The sequence below is a fragment of the Phyllopteryx taeniolatus genome, chromosome 17 (genome assembly GCF_024500385.1).
Source record: "Phyllopteryx taeniolatus isolate TA_2022b chromosome 17, UOR_Ptae_1.2, whole genome shotgun sequence".
NCBI classification, from domain to species: Eukaryota; Metazoa; Chordata; class Actinopteri; order Syngnathiformes; family Syngnathidae; genus Phyllopteryx; species Phyllopteryx taeniolatus.
The window spans coordinates 9,267,311-9,275,000 of record NC_084518.1 but is presented as its reverse complement, the minus strand read 5'-3'; the positions used below and the strand labels follow the sequence as shown (position 1 = coordinate 9,275,000).

The window sequence follows — 7,690 nt, the reverse complement described above, 5'->3', positions numbered from 1 at the left end:
GAAAAATCTCACAGCACACCAACAAACAAAAATGTCAGAAAAAGTGGATAAACAAGTCAATTATACACTTTGTGCCATCTAATAGAAGAGCATTTATTTGTTCTGTCTTTATATGCCACTGGCATAGATGGATGAACAAAGATACATTCCATCCATCCATCCATTTTCTGAGCCGCTTCTCCTCACTAGGGTCGCGGGCATGCTGGAGCTATCATCGGGCAGGAGGCAGGGTACACCCTGAACTGGTTGCCACCCAATCGCAGGGCACATACAAACAAGCAACCATTCGCACGCACACTCACACCTACGGGGAATTTAGAGTCTTCAATTCATGCATGTTTTTGGGATGTGGGAGGAAACCGGAGTGCCCGGAGAAAACCCACGCAGGCACGGGGAGAACATGCAAACTCCACACAGCCGGGGCCGGGGATTGAACCCGGGTCCTCAGAACTGTGAGGCTGACGCTCCACCGTGCCGCCCAAAGATACATTGTTTGTTGTAAATAAATAATATTCTGACCAATTAAGTGGAATTTGATCACACCAGAAGAGCTCTCACGGCACATCAAGGCTAACCCAAAGGGCTGGCTGGACAAGGAGAAGATGAGTGAGTAGCTGAGAGAAGTGTACATCAAGAGACTGGATGGCTTTTTCCACAAATCTCCGTCCCTACTGATCTGCGACTGCATGTGCGCCCATCTCACTGATACTGTCAAAACCCAAGTGAAGCAAACTGATTCGGAGTTTGCCATCATTCCAGGTGGATTAACCAAAGAACACAAACGACTAGATATTGGTGTCAAACGGTCGTTCAAAGTTAAATTGCGAGCTGCGTGGGAGCATTGCATGACACAACGCGAACACACATCCACCAAGACTGGGAGGCAACGCTGGACGAGTTACGCCACTATCTGCCAAAGGATTGTGGATCCCTGGGCTGAGGTATCAGTCTCAAGTGTCGTCCGAGCTTTCACAAAGGCCGGAATCATCACTGAACAGATAAGTAACGGCAACGAGACTGACTCGGATAATGACGAGAGGGATCCGGCCGGGCATGCTTGATGCTAAAATCGCCCAATTTAAACTCAGACACTGACGATGAAGAATTTGATAGATTTTTTGTTTGGGTGGAAGAGGAATGAACTGAAAAAGTGAGTGTATTGTTTTGTATTTTATGTGTTAAAACTGAACAATGTTGAGAGTTACTGTGAATGAGTTGAATAAAGATTGACCTATCTGGCTGTTTTGTTTCGCTTAATGCGCTTTATAATCCGGTGCAGTTTATGTAGGGAAAGAGACCCGTTCATTGATATTGCGCTTTATAATCTCAAAAATACTGAATCAGATAAAATATGCTTCATGCGTCTCTGCTAATTTTTGGTCATCTCAGATGCGAGACGCACATCAAACGAGATCCCTGCATATATGATCAAATGGATGTGTTTCTCAATGCAAATGAGGCTCAGTGTGCACAAGCCTGGCAGTTTATACCAGGTGGGATTTATCAAGACACACTGCATACTGGTGTGCGTGTGGCAGGTACCTGCACATTGTATAAATATGGATTTTCTTGTGCGTGCACAGTGTGGAGTTTGCATGTTCTCCCCATGCCTGCGTGGGTTTTCTCCAGGCACTCCAGTTTCCTCCCACATCCCAAAAATATGCATGGTAGGTTGATTGAAGACTCTAAAATTGCCCATAGGTGTGAATGTGAGTGCGAATGGTTGTTTGTTTATATGTGCCCTGCGATTGGCTGGCAACCAGTTCAGGGTGTACCCCGCCTCCTGCCCGATGATAGCTGGGATAGGTTCCAGCACGCCCGCGACCTTTGTGAGGATAAGCGGCTCAGACAATGGATGGATGCACAGATTTTAAATTTCACTCCTACTAACGAATTTAGAACCTGTTCTATGCACTCTTAAATGAGGCCTCGGGAATTCCTGGCAAGTCCTAGCTGTTTGGTACATGTGGCAACAATCTCCCTTCTTCATATGTCTGCACTATGGGGTAGGGTGGCAAGATGGAAGCCTTATCTTACAAAGAAAAAAAACCTTCACACACTTAAATTCCAAACGCATGTGGGAAATTGTGTTATTCTGTACAAGCATTGTAACTTACATTTAAATGATTGATTGCACTTGTGGCAACGTGCATTGTAACCATATCTGTCATTGTCACCATCGACCTTTGAGAAATACACACTTTTGACTGTTTCAAGCTCTCTGCCAGGGGCGTCGCTAGGCCTCCCTAAAATAAATAAAAAGTGGTTTCCCGAAAATGCACCCCCACCCCCCCGGTTGACGATTACGTTTTTGAAAATACATTGGCACTACAATACCTTTCTCACCTTTGGAAAGTCTTCTTGAGTTTAGACCAGTTGACGAGGAATAAGGCAAAAATTCTTTATACTACTAGGAGTTTGGGTAGTGTTCAATTTGTTCAAACTAAGATGAAGAAACCTTGAGAGGAAACAAATATTTCCTTCATTTGACTTCACCAAAACTCTCCTGTGTTTGGGTACCCATTTTACCTTTATTCCTTTCTGAACACTTTTGTCATGTTTTTCACCTATATGATTCAAAGTGTCATGATCAGAAGGTAATATACTGGCCATGTCACAGTGACTACACTGAGCAAATTTACAAGCACTGTGCCTATACTGTAGTTGTGTAGTTGTCACCTTCATAATAAACAAACCATCGTTCACGCACGTAAATATGACGACTTCCGAGCAGAGCTCGTATGCGATGGTGATCTTGTTTTTAACTACTTGTAACTTGTTTTATCAAGTATTTGTTTGATGTGTGCATGTCACATGGCTGAGTAGTGCACATGTATGCACCCGGTTGGAATAGATCACATGTAAACGGTTGAATAGAGATCTTTTATCGGAATGACAAAAAAAGTGTCCATACAAACCCGGCAAAAGCGCTACATCACCTTGTCTTGTGTACAACATGGCTCACATATATACTGGGCGTCTTTGGCTGTGATAAACGTCCATTTTACCATTACAAGTCACGTCAGTCAGTCAATATTGCCAAACTTTCACAATTTTTTTGTTTTTTACTCTCACATTTTTCTGCATCAATTCGGCTTTGTGCTTCTGGACGACCAAGCTTCTCACCCTATCTCTAAGGGAGAGCCCGGATACCCTGCGGAGGAAACTTATTTCGGCCGCGTGTATCAGGGATCTCATTCTTTCAGTCACGACCCACAGCTCGTGACCAAAGGTGAGGGTAGGAAGATAAATTGACCGGTAAATTGAGAGCTTCGCTTTTCGGCTTAGCTCCTTCTTTACTACATCGGACCGATACAAAGTCCGCATCACTGCAGACGCTGCACCAATCCGCCTGTCGATCTCCCGTTCCATTCTTCCCTCACTCGTGAACAAGACCCAAGATACTTGAACTCCTCCACTTGGGGCAGGATCTCATCCCTGACTTGTACAGGGCACACCACCCTTTTCCAACTGAGGACCATTGTCTCAGATTTGAAGGTGCTGATTCTCATCCCAGCCGGTTCACACTCAGCTGTGAACTGCTCCAGTGAGAGTTGGCGATCACGGCTTGATGAAGCCAGCAGAACCACATCATCTGCAAAAAGCAGAGATGTAATTCTGAGGCCACCAAACCGCACCCCTCTACGTCTCGGGTGCATCTAGAAATTCTGTCCACAAAAATTATGAACAGAATCGATGACAAAGGGCAGCCTTGGCAGAGTCCAGCCCTCACCGGAAACAAGTCTGACTTACTGCCGGCAATGCGGACCAAACTCTGACACCGGTCATACAGGGACCGAACAGCCCGTGTCAGGGGGTTCGGTACCCCACACTCCCGAAGAACCCCCCATAGGACTCCCCGAGGGACACGGTTGAACGCCTTCTCCAAGTCCACAAAACACGTTAGACCGGTTGGGCAAACTCCCGTCCACCCTCGAGCACCCTGCCGAGGGTGTAGAGCTGGTCCACTGTTTCACGGCCAGGACGAAAACCACACTGCTCCTCCTGAATCTGAGATTCAACTTCCCGACGGACCCTCCTCTCCAGCACCCCTGAATAGACCTTACCAGGGAGGCTGAGGAGTGTGATCCCTCTGTACTTTGAACACACCCTCTGGTCCCTGTTCTTAAAAAGGGGGACCACCACCCCAATTTGCCAATCCAGAGGCACTGTCCCTGATGTCCACGCGATGTTGCAGAGGTGTGTCAACCAGGACAGCCCCACAACATCCAGAGCCTTTAGGAACTCCGGGCGAATCTCATCCACCCCTGTGGCCTTGGCACCAAGGAGCTTTTTAACCACCTCTGTGACCTCCAACCCCTCTCGAAAGTACTGGTCCCAGAGCCCAAGCCGTGTGTGGAGGCGAGCCCGACTATTTCTAGTCTGAACTGCTCGACCTCACACACCAGATCGGGCTCCTTCCCTGCCAGAGAGGTGACATTCCACGTCCCTAGAGCCAGCTTCTGTGGCCGGGGATCGGATCGCCAAGTTCCCTGCCTTCGGCCACCGCCCATCTCACATTGCAGCCTCTGGCCCCTCCCACTGCTGGTGAGCCCATGGGAAGGGGGACCCACGTTATCCTTTCGGGCTGTGCCCGGCCGGGCCCCATGGGTGCAGGCCCGGCCACCAGGCGCTCGCCTTCGAGCCCCACCTCCAAGCCAGGCTCCATAGGGGGGCCCCGGTGACCCGTGTCCGGGCAAGGGAAAACGTCTTCCTGAATTGTTTGTCATCATAGGGTTTTTGGTCCCTCACCTAGTACCTGTTTGCCATGGGTGACCCTGCCAGGGGCATAAAGCCCCAGACAACTTAGCTCCTAGGATCATTGGGACACACAAACTCCTCCACCACGATAACGTGACAGCTCAAGGAGGGTCTGCGGTTCATGCAATAGAAATGTAGTTTGCAATCAAATAGTATGGTTATGCTAATCCAATTTCGACCAAATGCAGATGGGATTTTTGTGCATTTAAAGTCTAAATTTTATTGGTTCAATCAATAGGTTGTTTTTCTTTAGTTAATTTGAACCTGTTGCATATGCCACTTTTGATCTTGTTCCATTATTTCACAAGTGATTAGCTTTTTGGACAAAGAAAAATATAAGCGGATCTGACCTAAGACAGCCTTTTAGGTTTTGTGTTTTGAATGCATTTGAATATTGAAAAGGTGTAATGCGACTGCACCATTTCATTTTTAAGGCAGAATTTGGTGAAAAGAGGTGAATTGAAATGTCAAAGCACATGCTGTCAATACTAATAAAATTGGTATGTTTTCCATTGCTTTCTATGTACGATCTTCACAGTGATTGAGAGCTGTTGAAGATGGGGCACACTGCCAAGCCAACGGCCCAACAGGATGCTCCTTTCACCGTCCAACATAATGTAAATCAACAGCTGGTGACGATTAACAATCTACAGTAGATTTGTATTTTTCTGTGTTTTTAACTGAGTATAATGGATACATTAATTCCTTACTCTGCCAAGACAAAGTTTTTTTTTAAGGAAGTGATACTTTTTTTTTTTCCAAGTTGGAGAACCACAGTATATACAGTGGGTACGGAAAATATTCAGACCCTCTTATATTTTTCACTCTTTATGTTGCAGCCATTTGCTAAAATAATGTTTTTCTTTTTTTCCTCATTAATGTACACACAGCACCCCATATTGACTGAAAAAAATGGAATTGTTAGATTTTTTCCAGTTAATAAAAAAGAAAAACTGAAATATCAACACAGCCATAAGTATTCAGACCCGTTGATGTGACACTCATATTTTTAACTCGGGTGCTGTCCGTTTGTTCTGATCATCCTTGAGATGGTTCTACACCTTCATTGGAGTCCAGCTGTGTTTGATTATACTGATTGGACTTGATTAGGAAAGCCACACACCTGTCTATATAAGACTTTACAGCTCACAGTGCATGGCAGAGCAAATGAGAATCATGAGGTCAAAGGAACTGCCTGAAGAGCTCAGAGACAGTATTGTGGCAAGGCACAGATCTGGCCAAGGTTACAAACAAATTTCTGCTGCACTTAAGGTTCATAAGAGCACAGTGGCCTCTATAATACTTAAAGGAAGACGTTTGGGACGACCAGAAACCTTCCTAGAGCTGGCAGTCCAGCCAGATTGAGCAATCGGGGGAGAAGAGCCTTTGTGTGAGAGGTAAGGAAGAACCCAAAGATCACTGTGGCTGAGCCCCAGAGATGCAGTCGGGAGATGGGAGGAAGTTCTAGAAAGTCAACCATCACTGCAGCCCTCCACCAGTCGGGGCTTTATGCCAGAGTGGCCCGACGGAAGCCTCTCCTCAGTGCAAGACACATGAAAGTCCACATGGAGTTTGCTAAAAGAAAAACTAACAAAACAAAAAAACACCTGAAGGACTCCAAGATGGGAAGAAATAAGATTCTCTGGTCTGATGAGACCAAAATAGAACTTTTTGGCCTTAATTCTAAGCGGTATGCGTGGGGGAAAACAGGCACTGCTCATCACCTGTCCAATACAGTCCCGACAGTGAAGCATGGTGGTGGCAGCATCATGCTGTGGGTGTTTTTCAGCTGCAGGAACAGGACGACTGGTTGCAATCGAAGGAAAGATGAATGCGGCCAAGTACAGGGATATCCCGGACGAAAACCTCAGGACCTCAGGAGTGCTCAGGACCTCAGACTGGGCCGAAGGTTCACCTTCAAACAAGACAATGACCTTAAGCACACAGCTAAAATAACGCAAGAGTGGCTTCAGAACAACTTTGTGACTGTTCTTGAATGGCCCAGAGAGAGCCCTGACTTAAACCCAATTGAGCAGAGACCTGAAAATGGCTGTCCACCAATGTTCACCATCCAACCTGACAGAACTGGAGAGGATCTGCAAGGAGGAATGGCAGAGGATACCCAAATCCAGGTGTGAAAAACCTGTTGCGTCATTGCCAAAAAGACTCATGGCTGTATTAGCTCAAAAGGGTGCTTCTACTTAATACAGAGCAAAGCGTCTGAATACTTATGGCTGTGTGATATTTCAGTTTTTCTTTTTTAATAAATCGGCAAACATTTCAACAATTCAGTTTTTTTTGTCCATAAGGGGTGCTGCGTGTACATTGAGAAAAAAATGGCTGCAATATGACGAAGAGTGAAAAATTTAAGGGGGTCTGAATACTTTCGTACCCACTGTATTGCAGCTAGTTGGTAGCTGTCAGTTTGGAAAAGTGGAGGTGAATTCATTTTAAAGTGTTGGCCTTTCCTTTGTTTGAAAGGAAGCACCTTTTCCTCGCTCCTTGATCCGAAGACGTTTGACACAATTGTTGAGGACAGGTGGTATAACAGCAGGAAATTTGGCTTTTCGAAGATGCCCCTCTACAATAGTTTTTTCTGTACAGTGTTTTTTGTTTGTTGTTTGACCAAACTGTTAGAACTATTAGCGTTCTGGAAACCTTGATGGTGTTTTTGTATCAATCTTTTAATAAAATAAAAGAGGAAACCATCACTGACAATAGTGTGTACTGTCCCTGCAAAGGTATCATTGCCAAAAATAAGCATTTACATTTATGTTGACCCTAGTGACCTTAGTAACAGGGAGCTGTTATTTTTTTATGCTCCCATGTAACTTGAGGTAGCCGGAATATTACACAGCTCTCGTGATAGAGTAGACCACTCCAACTACAACCACCATAATAAATAGTGTTAAATTAATAGCTCTGACAG

The 7,690-nt window shown here is 45.4% G+C and overlaps 1 long non-coding RNA gene across 1 annotated transcript in view; it reads left to right on the top strand.

The window, feature by feature from the left end:
- Positions 1-7,479, top strand: part of LOC133466804 (uncharacterized) — a 12,101-nt gene extending 4,622 nt beyond the window's left edge. The window contains exon 2 of the long non-coding RNA XR_009785045.1: positions 5,300-7,479. This is a non-coding gene — a long non-coding RNA (uncharacterized LOC133466804). The remainder of the gene's footprint in view (positions 1-5,299) is intronic.
- Positions 7,480-7,690: the final 211 nt, after the last annotated feature.